The 18,074-nt window shown below is 41.8% G+C and overlaps 1 protein-coding gene across 1 annotated transcript in view; it reads right to left on the reverse strand.

Moving 5' to 3' along the window:
• The window catches only part of FAM49A (family with sequence similarity 49 member A), a 68,693-nt gene that overhangs the window by 42,719 nt on the left and 7,900 nt on the right, over positions 1 to 18,074 (reverse strand). Inside the window, exon 2 of the mRNA XM_024198630.3 lies at positions 12,754 to 12,904. The gene's annotated coding sequence lies outside the window, so the exon portion shown is untranslated. The remainder of the gene's footprint in view (positions 1 to 12,753; positions 12,905 to 18,074) is intronic.

The following is an 18,074-nucleotide window of genomic DNA, read 5'->3' on the forward strand; positions in this document are numbered from 1 at the left end:
CCCTCTGCTGCTTGCAAGGGCAACTACAAGGAAGAGACATATTTCAAGTATTTTTTATTATCCCCAAAATTCCATACTATTACAGTATTACCACTGTCAAACAGGAACGATATACAAAAAGGCTTGAAGATGAAAACATATAACTCCATATAATTTTAGTCTCTTCAAAGTATATGTTTTTTGCCAAAGTAACTTCCACAGCAATCTTGATCAGTTGGGGGGGAGGGGGGGAGAAGGAGAGAATCTGTAATCAATAACTCATCCTGGGTTTTGAAAATCAAATTAAATTATTTCCTGTTGATGCATCAAAAATTCTGCAGTTGAAACCCAGGCCCTGTTCCAAAACCCTCTAATGCAATTAGAAAAAAACAAAACAGCCAGGCTCATGTGAAGTAGTGGAAATGTATTAAGGGAAAAGTGGTCCAGACAACACTAAAAACACTACCAGCACACATGAATATATTCAAGAGAGTAGAGAAAAGGAGTGTAACTTCCCCTTATTATTTGCCCCCCCCCCCTTCTATTAGGGAGCATTTTTTTCATAGTATAAGGGATATATTCCATTGAGGCTACCCAAACTTCTATTTGTTTTTTAACATTAGTTTACAATTTTTTTAAAAGTGGGTGCCTAAAGCTAGGCAATGGGAGTTTTGGGGTGCTCAGCACTGGAGAAAGATCAAGCCACTTATTTGAGCACCTAAAAAAAGGATTTCTGAGTCTAACCATGCATCCAGATTTTTTAAAGACTTTAGCTTTAAAATTCAGAAGCCATGCTCTAATAGTACAAGTCATATCAGGGTGTGTATCAATAGAAGGCACTTCGAGTGGCTTTGATGCACAAGGTCAAAAGCTTCTCCTTCATCCCAAAGCATCTCTGCAGACAAGGGGAGCTGTACAGAATCACTATTCATTCCTGTCCTGGCTTGTTCCTCCAATAAACCCACCCTGGTTGTGTCCCTGCGTACAGTGTCCTGCCATCACACTGGTTGCGTTTGCACTATTTTCTTTGGCTTCATATCATGTTTGTCTTCTCCTCACCATCCTAATTTTTTGATTGTTGCCAATCCCATCCCCTGATTTCACATCCTACTCTGCTCCTAACAATTTATCTTAAATCATTCCATTTTACACCAGCCATCTTTCAAAATAATCTCATCTTTACTACTTCCAGCCTTATGTCGTCTGTTTCATTTAAAGCAGCTGCTTCTAAACTATAGCATAATACTGTTAGCATGCTTTGGAACCAAAATGTTTATAGCAGCCACTATTTTATCAATGTCTATGCAGCACTTGTAGCTGCGGCCCATCTCCTTATAACCTTTATGGAGCCATTGGCACTAACCAAGCTTTCTAGGTACACAAGATTTTACTTGTTTATGACTTCACCGTTGCTGCATTTCAACACTGTCTACTGCCCCTTTTCCAAGATGCAACCACTTAAATCTTCTTGGCATTTATTGTAAGTACAAGTCAAGTACACAGATTTTCCAGAGTAGTGAAAGATATCATTAATTCAAACAAGCATGCCTACCAGCTGTACAATGCATAAACTAAAGAGCTCAACTCTAGTTTAGAGTTGTCACACCCTCCAACTCCTCTAACATTTTCCCATTTTCATCCAGTTAAAAAACCACAATGAAAAACAATGATTATTCCCTGCCCCAATGTCTTACACAGAACTTTGACTTGAACCAGTTGCTTCATTTTCCACCAGTTCTTATAGCACTGAAGGAGTCTTCACACACAGCTTTTTTAACTACAATTATCTTATCTGGAATGCCATATGATTTTGCTACTTTCGATAATGCTTCCCTCCAAACTGAATCAAATGCCTTCATAAAGTAGATGAGAACAACAAACAGCCTTATATTCCCTCTCTCTCCTCCCGTAACATCAGAGCATAAATATCCGATCGATGTGGCCTGGTCTAAAGCCACACTGTTCCTCACCTGCTACTTCCCTAAAAACTGGCCTTAATCTATTAATAATTAGATAACTTTCATCATGATTTTTGACACATTCAAAATCTTGTACCATAAACTTGCTCAGATACACTGGTATAGTTGGGCAGTGGAAAGTACTAGGGAACATACTTCAGGAAGCAATCATTGATGCACTGAAGTGATTTAATAGGGCAGATGCATCTTAACACACAATTCTGTGTTTAGAAAAAATTATTAGACTCCTCTCTAGATTTCATAACAAACTAAAGGAGGACTCCATTAGAATTTGAAAGAACTATTTCCATCCCCATCCTGCACTTTTAAAATTTTACTTTTTGCCAAACCTCTTCTCCACTCATACTATCTTCTCCTTTTACCAGAATGTTGGACCTGTGTAACATCATTTGAAAAAGTGCCACTTTTAGCATATTCTATCTAGAAATGAAAGAAAACAACAGTATAAAGAGCAATACACCTCTACCCCAATATAACACAAATTCGGATATAATGCGGTAAAGCAGTGCTCCGTGGGGGTGGGGGGGCTGCGCACTCCGGTGGATCAAAACAAGTTCGATATAACACGGTTTCACCTATAACGCGGTAAGATTTTTTGGCTCCCGAGGACAGCGTTATATCGGAGGTGTATTTAATTCTTCATACGTGGCTGCAGTGATAGCAGTTATCCACTAAGTGGCATTATTTACTCAACTATAGCAAAAATCATCATCTGAACACAGTGCATATATTTTCCTAAAAATGAATAGGCTGAAGAACAGTATTTTGGATAATCAATTTCATTTATGAATGCTGAAGATTTAAGCATTATTCCAATTTAATTAACAGGTTTCAAGCTTATTAGTAACCTGGCACTACCAGGTTATTAGTTCAGTCAACACAATTGTAAATACATAGCAGAAATGTCCAGTCACAAAGCAATCATTAGCAAGATGCAAAAAACAGAAATGTCATATCACGTTGTAATTTGGGAATCTGTCTGTACGATTTATAAATTATGAACTATATATCTGCATGAGGCTGCAAACTTAATTTTGAATGTGCAGCTTTTCACCTTCTCTACTGCCTGTTTGCCTCCAAGGTGGACTGAAGCTCCAATACACAGAGATACAGGGCTGAACAATAGAGGCTAGTTGACTAAGTACCTAATTGCTGGAAATCTATTCAGTCTAGATAGACTGATTCCTGCCCAGAAGGACAGGCATAGCCAGGGGTAGGTCATCTTGGCAACAAAGTCATTTGACAGTGTTTGTCATGTGGGAAAGTTGGTCAAGGGTGTCAGCTGAATCGGGGAGGGAGAGGGGGAAAAGGTTTTAAAAGAGCAGAAACTGGTCTGCATAGGGGCCATTTTTCTCCAGTCCACAATGGAAAAGCAATCCAGCAAATGGCAGCCATGACCCATGCACTGGCACGGAAGCAGAAGAGCTCTGGACGGCCTGCTGCAGGCCAAAAAATGTCCTGAAGTGATGAGGAACGCCAGGACACAAGTGCAGTGTTTATTGTTTTCTATCATCTGCACTCTCCTGCGCATTAAATGATTAAGTAAAAGAGCATAAATGTGTTAGAGAGATACAGACACAGAGTCTTTCTATAAGAGAACTGCTTCTCTACCACTGTGTGCTCCTGAGAAAGGCTACGTCTACACTACCCGCCTGAATCAGCGGGTAGAAATCGATCTCTCGTCGGGACGCGACAATCGATCCCCGAATCGATGCTTGTACTCCACCAGCGGAGGTAGGAATAAGCGCCGTCGACGGGGGAGCACCAGAGGTTTATTTGACGCCGTCTTCACAGCGGGGTAAGTCGGCTCCGATACGTCGAATTTGCGTATCTTAAATCGACCCCCCCGTAGTGAGGACGTAGCCAAAGTTAAACTGTAAACAAGAAGCTTCACACCTTTTGGGTGGAATCTGGGACAGCAGGTGTTTAAGCAGGGATGAATCTACTCCCTGCTGCATCCAGAGGGAGTAGGCAGCTGGAACGCAGGCTCCAGCTCTCCAAAGAGGGTATCATATAGAAGATCTGTATTCTGAGAGCGTGCCTATAAACCCTGGGACTGCGGCAGTGGCTAGACTCTGGTTCAGGTTTATGGGCTTAAAAACAGCCAGGAATCCAGAGCAGCAAAGGCTTGGATTCCCTCACAGCAGCCCTAGTGAGAGGCTGGAAAGGGAGTGCTTGCTAGGATTACTTACATGAGCATACGGCTAAAAATCCAATCATGGAAACAGTCAAGTCTGAATCAGTGGAACATTAGTACAATGGAAGCAGAGTGCTCAACCGAGGACTGTATAATATTTTCATACATGGATACCTCAAATTTAGAAACCTAGATGCATACCAAGGCATCTGTAAGTAAGTGCTGAAAACTCACAATTCTAGCTAATTCAAGTTGTGGGTGCTCAACACTTCTAAAAATCATGCCAGCTATTTAGATGCCTAATTTTAGGCAGCAATATTTGAAGATTTTGGCCCTAGTGTTTCCAGAACTTATTATACTACATGTAGAGTAAAGTATTTTCAGATTGCCTGTAAACATTGAGTTCATCTTAGTCAAAGAGCTAGTTCATTAGAATTAGCTTAGCTTCTGAATGGGTCTGATTTGCCTCATGTAGTCATTTACACCTGCAAAATAATAGTGTTTCAAGTAGGTATGAAACACTACTATTTGGTTTTGGTAGCACTTTATGTCCACTTTGCACAACTATAAATGACTACACTAGGCACAAACAGAAGGCAGTGGAGAATTTGCATCAGTACATACAAAAGCACAGTGCAGTCTTGGATCTGACTTGTGGACTAGATAATGACCTCTTCATTTAGGCCCCAATTTTGCAAATACATAAGCATGTGCATAGCTAAATTTGCATGCTTAAACACTTCAAAGAGTGAAGCCATTCTGTTTTTAAAAATGGATTTTTCCTGATTTGTGTAGGCACAGCAGAGTTCACACCAGGCCAACAGCCTATTTTACACATCCACCTACCACAAACATTTGGTGCACATGAGCAAATCTACTACCAAATTCTTCACATCAATTAATTCAAGAGCTGTTTAAAAATTGTTTCTTTGCTCCAGTTGGAAAGTATTTGAGGAAGAAGTCAGCAAGTTTTGTTAATGGAGATGGACACCACACAAAGGTGTGTGTTTTAAAAATAAATTAAAATGAGTGCTTAAAAAAAAAAATTCACTGTGCTTACTCTTTACGGCCTCTCATTTTGCTTCTGGTGACAGTTCAAAGCCCTGGTCTTAGGGCATGGAAAGTCAATGGAACTTGTGCCCCCAAGTCATGAAGGTGCCTTTGAAAACCCTACCCATAATATTTTAGATCATCAATAGGCTGGGCACAAGCTGCATCAGAGAACACCTCTCCATTCATGCCCACTGAGACAGCTCCAGTCTTGAGAATGCAGCCAGGATGATACTCTCAAAGGTATTCTCCAATCTAGGCACTTGACTGTAGAACAATCTAGCACAGAAGATTAAATTAAGCATAAGTCTGAGCTTTCCCATTTTCTTAAAAAAAAAAAAAAAAAAAACCTATACCTTTTTGCAACATCCTTCCTGCAAGTAACACATGACAAAGAATTACAATTACATTATTCTCCTTAAGGAGAGTAAGGGGGGGGGAGGGATAGCTCAGTGGTTTGAGCATTGGCCTGCTAAACCCAGGGTTGTGAGCTCAATCATTGAGGGGGCCATTTAGGGATCTGGGGCAAAAATCTGTCTGGGGATTGGTCCTGCTTTGAGCAGGGGGTTGGACTAGATGACCTCCTGAGGTCCCTTCCAATCCTGACATTCTATGATTCTATAAGACTCACTTATGTCACAATGCCGATAGAACATTTGACAATGACTAGACAGCGGGCGTGATCAGAAAGCTGTTTATTAGGTATTTGTATTGAAATAGCACCCAAGAGTTCCAGTCATGGACCAGGACCCAACATGCTAGGCACTGTACAGACAGAACAATAAGAATAGTCCCTGCCCCAGAAAGCTTACAATGTAATGATGACACTAATCTTGATCTCGCTATTGTAAGCAGTGTACAAGGTATCTAAACATTTTTTGTCCGATACTTTACTGTAAGCTCTTTGAAAAAAGGGACTAGTTTTTCACTTTATCTGGGCTCAGTGTCTAACATAATGGGGCTCCCATCCAAGAAGGTACAAGAAGTGGGACAGCATTTCTGTGGAAGAGACTGCATAGCCTGCACTAGCAGTGAGGTTCCCTCACTTGCTGCTGAAATCACTGAGAGCTGGGTGACACCTCAAGAGACCGACTGGCAGAGGTTGCAGTAGAGAGGCAGGTGGCAGCAGAAAGCGATGGTGCAATGCCATCGGCGGCAGAGCAGATGGTGGAGGAGGAGCAAACGGTGGCACAACAAATGACTGCAGTGAATGGTGGTGCAGCGGCGGCAACAGGCACCAACACAGAGTGAATGACAGCAACTGTAAGCCAGTTGCAACGGCGGCAGCAGCAACATTGCTCGATGTTTCCCCTTGCCACCCATCCCCTCCCAGGGTGAGAGATAAACCTCATGTGAGCACAACACTGAAACGGGTCTTCGCTGACCAAGGACAGCAGCCATGAGTGGGGTGCGGCATGTTCAAGGAACATTTGTTTGTCAGACTTTCACACTGCAAAATGAGAAACTGAGGCAAAGGACACTGCCCAATGTACTCTGGGGCGGGTGTTTTGCTCATGGTCAGATGTGTTCAAATCATGGTTGTGGTGTTTTCCCAAATTAATGCCGGGTTCCTTTCTCCTTCTTTATTAAAAGTTCTCTGTGCTATACAGAGACTCTGCGCTTGCGATTGGGGAAATATTACCTCTTAGAGGCGCTCAAGGGTGATGTTTAAATTACTGGATGGGGGCTTGAGCCGGTTGTGCTGTATTGTTAAGTGGGACATATTGAACCCGGCCGTTGCTGCTCCACCGGGAAGAAGGGTTACACAAGATTGGGGCCTCTAGGTGTTATGACAATACAAATATTAAATACAACAGCATCAACAACCACAAAATCCACAGTAAGCAAAAACTGGCAGAAGTGGGGGAAGGCTTTGAAAAGATTGCCGAATCCTATATGACCATTCCTATGCCAATCTTGTTTCTGTGCATGGCACTGAGATACTATGGTAACAGAAACAACATAAATACTTATGATCAATAAAATAAAAGTGCCCAAGTAAGCATGTGCAGTAGAATCATTTTGTCATTGAATCTGGATACCTAGATTGCTCTACAAGATGTTTCTGGGTTTATTTCTTAACCAACCTTTTTTTAAAAAAAGAAAAATAGTTATAATCAGTTATGTATTTTGGTCCTTCCACTTGAAAAGGATTAGTGAAAGTTTGGGGTCTATTTCAACCATTGGTCAAGAGACATTCATGCATTGTGAATGTGCCTAACACCATAATATTTGTGTGTAACAAGAGTACCACAGTTCACTTGTTAACATATTGATCTCTACCGGGCTGGCCTTACTATGAGGTGAACTGAGGTGGCCGCCTCAGGTGCCAGACTGGGGGGGCGGGGGGGAGGTGGCGCCACTAGGACCCAGAGTATAGAAAACTGTGTCTGCTCTGCTGCTGGTGCATATGTATTCTCTCTGCTCTAGATGCACAGACATGGTGGAGTGATGTGCTGGAGGAAGGAGGGCACAAGAGACGTAACAGACAGGCAGGAGAAAAGGTGAGGGAATAACAGAAAGCAGCAGGAGCTGCAGGGAGAGAGAGGAGGAGGAGTCTCTTATGTACCTCTCTAGCACCCCCAGGAGCCTTGATTAATTAAGACCAGCTTCTTAGGGAGCTTCCTGTTTCCTGCTGCTTCCCTGAACCCACTTGAGGAGAACAGGCAGTCAACTGAACTAATAGGAGCCAGTTAGGCCATTAAGACGCTGATATCTTCCCTCACTCAGGCCCTGCTGCCAGCCTGCTTATTTGTCCCCTTCAATTGAGTGTTGAGAGCCACTATAGCTGGCACAGAACAGCAGTCATGAGTGAAAGAAGCAGGGCCGGCTCCAGGCACCAGCCGACCAAGCACATGGTTGGGGCAACACCTTTTAAGGGGCAGCCAATCTTGCGGTGGCGGGGCGGCGCTCGGGGTTTTTTTATTGTTGTTTTTGGTTCAGCGGAGCAGTGCTCGGGGGGGGGGGGGGGGGTTTTTTTTGTTTTGTTTTTTTGCTTGGGGCAGCAAAAAAGTTAGAGACGACCTTGGAAAGAAGAGAATGCCCCTCTGGGGCAGAATTCAGAAAAAGGAAGCAAGCAAAGGAAGCTTTTCTATCTAAGCAGGAAGGAGCTCTCCTGAGATACATAGACACAAATGTTCACGGTGAGCTTTCCGGCCCCAGTGAGGATGTGAGTGGTGAGGAGATGCCTGATCTTCCAGTTAGAGTGCAGGTGACCTGACACCTACTGCAGCATCCATATCTCCATCTCAAATGGATGTAACCATGCACATTCCAGAAGAAAAGTGTAGATCAGAGAAGAGCGTGGTGGAGGCGCAAGAAACAGCTGCTGTTGAGTTTAGTTCCTTAAGTCTAGATGATCCAGGGCTGTGGACCCACTTGAGCAGTAGCCTGAGGGACTTCCTTGTACTGAATGGGCCTCAGCAAGTGAAAAACGTCATGCTCCCCAAAGACTATGAAAATAGGAGTTTCCATCCAACACATTACTGGCGTGAAATCCTCAACGGTGACAAAGTGGAGAGGCCATGGCTTATGTACTCAAAACCCAGAATGCTGCATACTGTTTCTGTTGCAAACTCTTCCAGTCTAATGTTCCAGCCACACTGGGTTCTACAGGAACAAAGGACTGGAAAAATCTGGCTAGAAATCTGGCATGCCATGAGAAGGCAGCAAATCACCAGAGAGCATGCCATAGGTGGAAAGAGCTTGAGATGAGACTAAGGTTAAAGGCCACCATAGATGATCAGCATCAAGAGAAGATTGCATCAGAGTCTCTTTACTGGCAAAAATGTTCTGAAAAGGCTCATTCTCACAATGGCAATGCTTGCTACCCAAAACCTAGCACTGTGTGGCACTTCAGATCAGCTGTATGTGCCAAACAATGGAAACTTCCTTGAAATTGTGGAGCTGATGGCTGAGTTTGATGCTGTACTCCAGGAGCATCTAAGAAGAGTCACCACCCAAGAAATGTACACACACCACTACCTTGGAAAAACAATTCAAAATGAGATCATACAGTTACTGGCAACAAAAGTCAAACAGAAGATTGTGGCACATCTGAAGTCAGCAAGATATTACTCTGTTAGTTATTCTGGACTGCACACCTGACATCAGCCATACGGAACAAATGGCTTTAATGGTGCGTTTTGTAACAACAACAGAACCTAGTGAAAATGTCCCAGCAATGGTGACTGTCGGAGAGCATTTTCTAGAATGTATTCATATTGATGATACTACAGGAGCTGGTATGACAAATGTGCTTCTTAAAAAGCTGGAAGATACCGGAATTGTGATAGCTGACATGAGAGGTCAGGGCTACTATAGTGGAGCCAACATGAGAGGAAAGAACAGAGGAGTGCAGACAGATCCAAGAGTCAAACCCTTGAGCTTTTTTTGTCCCATACAGTTCTCATTCATTTAACTTGATGGTCAGTGATACAGCATCAGCTTCTAGTGAGGCTGCTGAATTTTTTAATATAATTCAAAGCATCTATGTATTTTTCTCTGCATCAACTCATCAACGGCGAATTTTGAAGCAACGTCTGGGAACATCCTCTCTGACACTGAAACCACTGACGGCCACACAATGGGACAGTTGAGTGGAGGCGATAAAGCCTATCCAACACCAAATTGGGAAGTTAGATGATACCATAGTTGCCATTATGGAAGATAATGCTATGACAGGAACTGTTCATGGGAGAACAGTGGCAGAGGGAAATGGAATCACCAGAAACATACATAACTTCAAATTTCTGTGTGGCTTAGTGTTGTAGCATGACATACTGTTTGAAGTAAATGTTGTAAGCAAGAGACTCCAAGGTGTTGACCTTGATATATCTGGAGCAATGGAACAACTGGACAAAGCAAAGTCATACCTACAGTCTTACCGGTCAGATGAGGGATTTCATAACGTTCTGAAGAGTGCACAGAAGTTGGCAGAGGAACTTCACACTGAAGCTATTTTCCCACTCATTCAAGAATACAAGAGTCACCGAAGACGACATTTTCATTACGAGGCATGGGATAATCCCATAAGAGACCCCAAACAACAATTCAAAAGTTGAATTCTTTAACCAGGTGCTAGATTGTGCAATACAGTCAGTTGAAGAACGTTTCATGCAGCTCAAGGAACCGAACAGTATATTTGGGATGTTGTATGATATTCCAAAACTCCTCACTATACCTGAAGAAGGCCTACATCAGGAATGCAGGGTACTGGAGACAGTGTTGACACATGATGACATGCGTGATATTGATGTGAGTGATTTAGGTGATGAACTGAAAGCCCTTTCAAGATACATTTCAGCAGGATCAACTCCAAAGACTATTCTGGAATATATGTGCACAAATAAGATGACCACCCTCTTTCCAAATGCTTTTGTTGCTCTGCGCATACTTTTAACACTTCCTGTAACAGTTGCCAGTGGAGAACGCAACCTCTCCCAGCTGAAGTTAATAAAACACATCTATGCTCCAGCCTCTCCTGAGTCATTGTGGTTGGCCTTGCAGCCATCTCAATAGAGCATGAGCTGGCCCAGACTGTGGACCTTCAGAAAGCAGTTCAAATCTTTGCAACCAAGAAGGCACGGAAAGCACCACTTTGATTATTCAAACAGATAAAAATGCCAGTGTTTACCATGCACATAAGAAAAATTACATTTGCCGTCCAGGCATTTGAAAATTAAGTGTTACTTAAAATTTTTGAACAAGGCATTTTAAGTTGTTAGTTCTCCTTTATTGGTATAGGTATTGTGATAGACCCTCTTCTCTTTTGTTCTTCCTTCACCTGCCTATATCCTTTCCTCTTTCAACAGTACTTCCGCCTTAGTCCTCTTCCTTCTCCCCTTTGCATCACTTTCCCCCCAAAGATCTCTGTCCTGTGCCTTAATTAATCCCCTCTTCTCCATCCTACCCACACACACCCCTCTACACCAACAGCCATTCACTCATTGGCTCACTCAAGTTCCTCTCTCCCATTCAGTGGAGAGCAATGGCTTCTGGCTGTGGAGCCCCTCGGCTCCTGCCTGTGAAAGTGGCAGCAGCACATGGGCAGCACTGTTGCCCAGCCCCCATTCCCTCTCAAAGAAGCATGAGCCCTAGAATTTAATTGAGAGAAATATCCTTTCTATACTTGTATGTCTTTTTATACTTAAAAAAATCCTGTCGAAATCTGTCAGTAATAATTTTCTGTTAAATCCTATAGGATTCTTTCATGAGGGACCCCCGTAACGCAGACCAAGAAAGAAAAATAAGTGAGACCCAAATGCCAAAGCATCTATGTTGATTACTAACAACCTCAGTGTGTATTTACTTATGGACCTGATGGCGTCATTTTACATGGTAGAGAAGAATACTTCCCTCTACGGCAGGACTTACTGAGTGAAATTCTATTGCCTATGTTATGAAGAAGGTCAGACTAGATAATCATTTTAGTCCTTCTGGCCTTAAAAAAGTGAATCCATAAATCTGCTAGTGGTTCTATTCTATTCTGTTCCTTTCACAGCACATCTATAATATTAGCATTGAGTTTCCTGGGTTTATCTGAGTGTGGCTGAACCAAATCTGTTTTGTTGACATCCCCAATGACACAGCCTTCTGATGTGATGAACTGATTTGTTTCTGCTCATATCAAGGAAAAAATCAGTGTTGTTTCTTTTGGGGGGTCACTTGCTCATAGCATACCATGCTGGATAATGCACAACAGCTGTCCTGTTGCCAGAATAGGGAAGAGCTATCCTAAAGACTCATTTCCATACATCTGTGGGCTCTTTTTCTTTCTGCTAGGAACCACTAACCCAAACTGACTTCCTCTAATGAGCCTTGTCCCACAAACATAAACACTATGAAAACAAACAAAAAACTGTCCCTCCCTTAAGGATTTGACAAAGAATTACTATCTGAGGGACAGTGCGCTTCAAAACACCAACATCTGCCAAAAGTTTTCAAACAAGCTAAGAAGAAGAGCTGGTGAAGAGCAGCTTGTCTCAGTCAGAGCTGATGAGAACAATTCTGTGGCACGCTGCCCCAGAACATTTCTTATCAAGAACTTGTCCATCGTTAATAGTGCTAAAAGGAAGATTATATTTTCCTTTTCAGTTTCTGTTCCCCTCAGGAGGTGGATAGCAATAGCCAAAGACCAAAGCTTTCCCCCACAGAGAAGTGTGATGGGAGAAGTCATTGTCAAGGACAGAGTACCATGGTGTATGTAGCGTCTTTCAGACCAGGCTCCCTTCTAATTCATGATGCCTCAAAAGTCTTTTCTTGGAGGGAGACCAAGAGATCATCTATAAGGCAACTTAGCGCATCTCAAGCTGGGGTGTAGATCTACAGTGCTCTAGCCTGCCGGACGCTAAAAGTTCCATAGTACACTTTGATGGCCAGCTGTTTCAAAGTTGTTCCATGCAGAGTTGTAGCTGCTGTCTCTCTCGTGGGGACACTGTACCAATAATTTCAGCAGTGCAGGCACCCCTAATAAAGCCAAGCACATTTAACAAAAATACACACTCTACAAGTCTACAATATGCTACATTTCAGAATATAAATTTACTTTCATTTAAACACTACAAAGGGGGAAGGCATATAAATCACACACACTTGGCAATCTCTTACCTAGTAAGGTAGCAGTTCCAGTTCAGGTTCAACAATCTAGAATGATGGAGTTAGAAACTCAGCATCCGTCTGTCACATAAAACACTCAGGATCACACCCAGAATCACTATGCTTTTCCTTTCCTTCAACTTTGCAGATGACACTTCCGTAGCTTAAAAAGAAAACAAATTGGGTTATATCAAAGAAAGACCATACTCATTCTTTAAAAAGTGAAATTTGGAACATTGTTAAAACAGACTTAGAACAACAATTTTAAAGGTGTGGCAGAGCTGAATTTTTAAAATATTTAATTTGAATTTTTATTCATGCAAATATTCAATTATTGAACTGCCTCAACAAATTAGTTGGGATTAAGTTGATGAATTGCTGCCAAGACTGGTGTAGGTGGTTTTCATGCAATTGAGGCATGTGCACTATGTTAAGAATTCAACTAAATTATGGGAATGCGTGAGACACATACCTTGTAAAATTTAGCTGCTTGTCATAATACCTATATTCATTTAAAACAAAATATTTACATAAACTGGAACTGCTTTTGCCAAAATCCTTTGCATACTAGAAGATTTCTGAGATCGGGCTCTCATACTTTCAGAAGATTACCAAAGCTTTCAAAATCATATGTAAATATTAGGGAAAAAACAAAGTAACCAAACACAAGGGTTATTTCTAGTGTATCAATATCTTTTTTTATGGCTAAAAATCCACTATTCATTCCATAGTCAAACTCAAGAACAGCTTCAGTTTGTTTGTTTACGAAGTTACTTTTGAAGGCTCATGCTTTTCCCAGCAGAGACGCAAAATCAACTTTAAAAAGCCACTAAACAAAAGCTTGGAATTGAAATGCCAGTTCACCCATAACCACAATATTTCTAACATGGAAGTAGAAAATAGAGGTCTCTTCTCTAAGCATCCAGGTTTACTATTCCCTCTGCTGTGCAAATTTAGAGGCAGAGGTAATCAGGCAAATAAGTTACTGGGATAAAACTTGGCTCTCGAAATCCCAGAGCTGCACTTGTAGATCCTACTGTAATTACAGCTGTAAAGTAACTGTTTCCAATCTAATCACAGGTTTTCACTCAGTGAAAATTTTCATGCTTGATCTCTGCCTGGAGGTGAATTTTGTTTTCAAACTTTGAAGGGAAAATGGTTTTACTTTTTTAAAATAGTTCCTGTTTGGTTAGAGATGAGTGGCAGGAAAGCTAGCAGAGCTGCCCAAGTTGGGGAACTCTCTGAAAAGATTGCCATATTTTGTGTTTTCTAGCCCACAGTGACCTAATGGAAGCAGTTTATTGTTCTGAGGCAATGGAGAGTGTGTGGAGGGTGATCATTTACACTTGAGTCAAAGCAAGTTTAGGGACTCAGCAGAGCACAGTAGGTAGAAAGAAGCCTCACATCTTTAGAATTCAACAGGGTATTTAATCAGTTCTTATTGAAGATGGAAGGAGGAAAAAGAAAGCTATACACCGGCTCAACGGATAGAACCACTAAAGCACTTCAGATTCAACACTACCTTGCAACTAAAAGAATTTCTGAGGCATTAAAAATGAAGTCTGACTTATACCAGGAAGAGGCAAGTGGCTAGATGACAGTCCCTGGAGCAGGAACTCTGGCAGCTCAGCAATGGTCTGAAAAAGAGAGCCACGGTGGATCTAACTAGAGACAAGAAGCAACTGCCCATTCACCTTGCTCCATGATAGGATCAAAGGCCTCCTAATTAGAGCTCTTGAAAACAAACAGATCGATATGGAGAAAAGGAAGGAACCTTTATTGATAAAAGCCACCCATCCCCCACCATGCAGAGCAGAATTGGTTAGATTCTTTCTGCCTTGGTAGTTTTTCCTTCAGTGGCTTGTCTGCCCTTTTAGAATCTCTTCTGAAGAGAAGTTGATGTAGAGCAGGGAAAAACCCTTTCTGGGAGCAGTAAGTCTGGGGGACACACATGAGTGGGGCTTCATAAGGGAGTGGGGCCAATTCCTACACCATTGCTAGAGTGTTATGGTTCTGCCTGCACGTCTGCACACCCGAACAAAACCCCATGATAGGAACAGAGAATCTGGTTAGGCTAAAGGAGTCAGAGTCCAAGAATTTACTGCACAAGAGAAAACAAACAATAATTCTAATTAGTCATTCTATGCCAGCCTCAAAAAAGGTCTTGGAATATCATAGCCAGAATTTTGAAGTCATCAGTAGGTTACAGCACTCAACAATAGATTTTTCAGAGATGTTCAGAATGAATAGTGGAAACCATTTTCTGGAAAACAGATATATTAAAAAGCAACACTTCTGTGGCATGAGCTAAACCCTACTTCTGTATAGATGCTCCACAGCCTTCTAGACATCTAGGCAGAGACTGCAATTTGTCTAACGAGACTAATCAATTAAGGTGGGATATCAGCAGGAGAAAAAACATTTGTAGTGATAATCAGGATGGCCCATTTCAAATAGTTGACAAGAAGGTGTGAGTAACAGTAGGGGGAAAATTAGCATGGGAAAATAGTTTTTAGTTTGTGTAATGACCCATCCACTCCCAGTCTTTATTCAAGCCTAATTTAATGGTGTCCAGTTTGCAAATTAGTTCCAGTTCTGCAGTTTCTCATTGGAGTCTGTTTCTGAAGTTTTTTTGTTGAAGAATTGCCACTTTTAGGCCTGTAATTGAGTGTTCAGGGAGGTTGAAGTGTTCTCCAACTGGTTTTTGAATGTTATAATTCTTGACGTCTGATTTGCGTCCATTTATTCTTTTGCGTAGAGACTGTCTGGTTTGGCCAATGTACATGGCAGGCGCATGATGGCATATATCACATTGGTAGATGTGCAGGTGAACGAGCCTCTGATGGTGTGGCTGATGTGATTAGGTCCTACGATGGTGTTCCTTGAATAGATATGTGGACAGAGTTTGCAACAAAGCCTGTTGCAAAGATAGGTTCCTGGGTTAGTGTTTTTGTTGTGGGATGTGTGGTTGCTGGTGAGTATTTGCTTCAGGTTGGGGGGCTGTCTGTCTCAGGATAGGTTGTAGATCCTTGATGATGCATTGGAGAGGTTTTAGTTGGGGGCTGAAGGTGACAGCTAGTGGCGTTCTGTTACTTTCTTTGTTGGGCCTGTCCTGTAGTAGGTGACTTCTGGGTATTCTTCTGGCTCTGTCAATCTGTTTCTTCACTTCAGCAAATGGGTATTGTGGTTTTAAGAATGCTTGATAGAGATCTTGTAGGTGTTTGTTTCTGTCTGAGGGATTGGAGCAAATGCGGTTGTATATGAGAGCTTGGCTGTAGACAATGGATCGTGTGATGTGGTCTGGATGAAAGCTGGAGGCATGCAGGTAAATATAGCGGTCAGCTGGTTTCCGGTATAGGGTGGTGTTTATGTGACCATCGCTTATTAGCAGTGTAGTGTCCAGGAAATGGATCTCTTGTGTGGACTGTTCCAGGCTGAGGTTGGTGGTAGGATGGAAATTGTTGAAATCATGGTAGAATTCCTCAAGGGCTTCTTTTCCATGGGTCCAGATGATGAAGATGTCATCAATGTAGCGCAAGTAGAATAGGGGGTTGGGGGACGAGAGCTGAGGAAGCATTGTTCTAAGTCAGCCATAAAAACGTTGGCATACTGTGGGGCCATGCGGGTACCCATAGCAGTGCCGCTGACTTGAAGGTATACATTGTCCCCAAATGTGAAATAGAATACCCATGAGAGAAGGTAATCATCCGATTTACATGGATGGCCTTGGCTGTCATTCAGGATGCAGTTTGTAGTGACTACCTCTTGACCGCTGAGATTGCGAATGGCATGAAATGCTAGCTTCAAGCCAAATTTGACATCATCCGCAACTTGGTTATAATATGCCTTGCAATTGCGGAGTGTCAGGGTGTTAAATTTTCACTTCAGCTGATTAGGAGCGTGCTTATCACCACCCTGGCGGGCTGCGGCCTTCAATTTAATTATCTGGAAGGCCTCCTCCGATAGCCATGGTTGTTGCGCTGGATGCCTATAGCCAATCATCTGAAAAGTTTAAAGATAAACCGGTCATAGCTTACCCCACAGCATCAATGGGAAGTTTGTGAATCACAATCTCCTGAAAGGTGATACTTCTCATAATACTCTTGAGTGAGGGTTGCTGCAATTCCATTTCTGGAGACATTAATTTTCAGAATTCTTGCTTCTGAAAAGCAACCAGGGACACAGCAGACAGTATCTTTTTGCGTTTTCAGGTATTCCACATAGGTACTCAGCAGCTCCTTTTTACATTTAGTTAAAAATGTGATTAGAGGTTTGCTATATTTTGTTAGATGACAAAAGTTAAAGGTCCTGATCCTCAGCTAGTGTATATCAATCTACATATTGCAGTGATCAAAGGCAACAGTCTCTCTACACTTTTGGCACTGTGAGGAATAACTGGAATTTTAAGTGCATCTTCTATCTAGAAGCCTGGAAATTCTCAATCTCTGTTTAATAATAAAAATAACTAGTGTGCCCATCTCTATTGTATCTGAGCATCTGACTCCTTATTCTAATCACCCTGGATTGCTTCCAAAACCAGAAGAGACTCTGGGCCAAATTGTCAGTTGCTGTAAATTGGCATAGGTCCATTAGCTTCAATGAAGGTATGCCAATATAGAGCAGCTGACAGTACAGCCTTCCATTGCCACTCATTAAGTTGGCTGGTTGTTATGTGGGGATCTGGAGAGGACACTTGATCTCTTTGAGAAGCTAATGAGAATGTAAAATAAAAATCACCAATTTTTAGGAGGCTGTATGTTTGCTACTGTTTATGAATAATGGAGGGGGAAATGACATCTACTTATGTTTTCCACTTGATTCCAAAACAGATTAATAGATGTAGACTATAGTAGTTACTTCAGACCAGCTAATCCTCTTTGTTTGTTAACACCAATTTGTTAAAGAACTTTTTATTCTTAAAGAAAAGGCACCAAACTCTAGATTTTTAAGATTTTAATTTCATAGTTAATATAAAAGTTTCCCCTCGATTCTGATAAAAGAAATGGCTCTTTAATTGCCAGTGGTGTGATTTTCCAGTGGTAAATGGCTACACAAGGTACAAAGTGAGTATCAAATACTGCCTAGTTCAGTCATACTCAGACTAAGTAAGTGGCTCTTTAATGTGTCTCCTGCAGCTATTTGCAGCACATGATATTAAAACACTGTGATTTAATTAACAACCAATTAGGATGCTTTTACTATGTTATTAACCAATTCTAGGTATTATTATTTTATCACTTGGTCAGTTATTTTGCTGAGAGAATTTTTATAGATATATTATAAACACACACACACACACACACACACACACACACACACACACACACACACAC

Source organism: Terrapene carolina, unplaced genomic scaffold, assembly GCF_002925995.2.
Source record: "Terrapene carolina triunguis isolate 2854851 unplaced genomic scaffold, T_m_triunguis-2.0 Scaffold42, whole genome shotgun sequence".
In the NCBI taxonomy this organism is placed as follows: domain Eukaryota; kingdom Metazoa; phylum Chordata; order Testudines; family Emydidae; genus Terrapene; species Terrapene triunguis.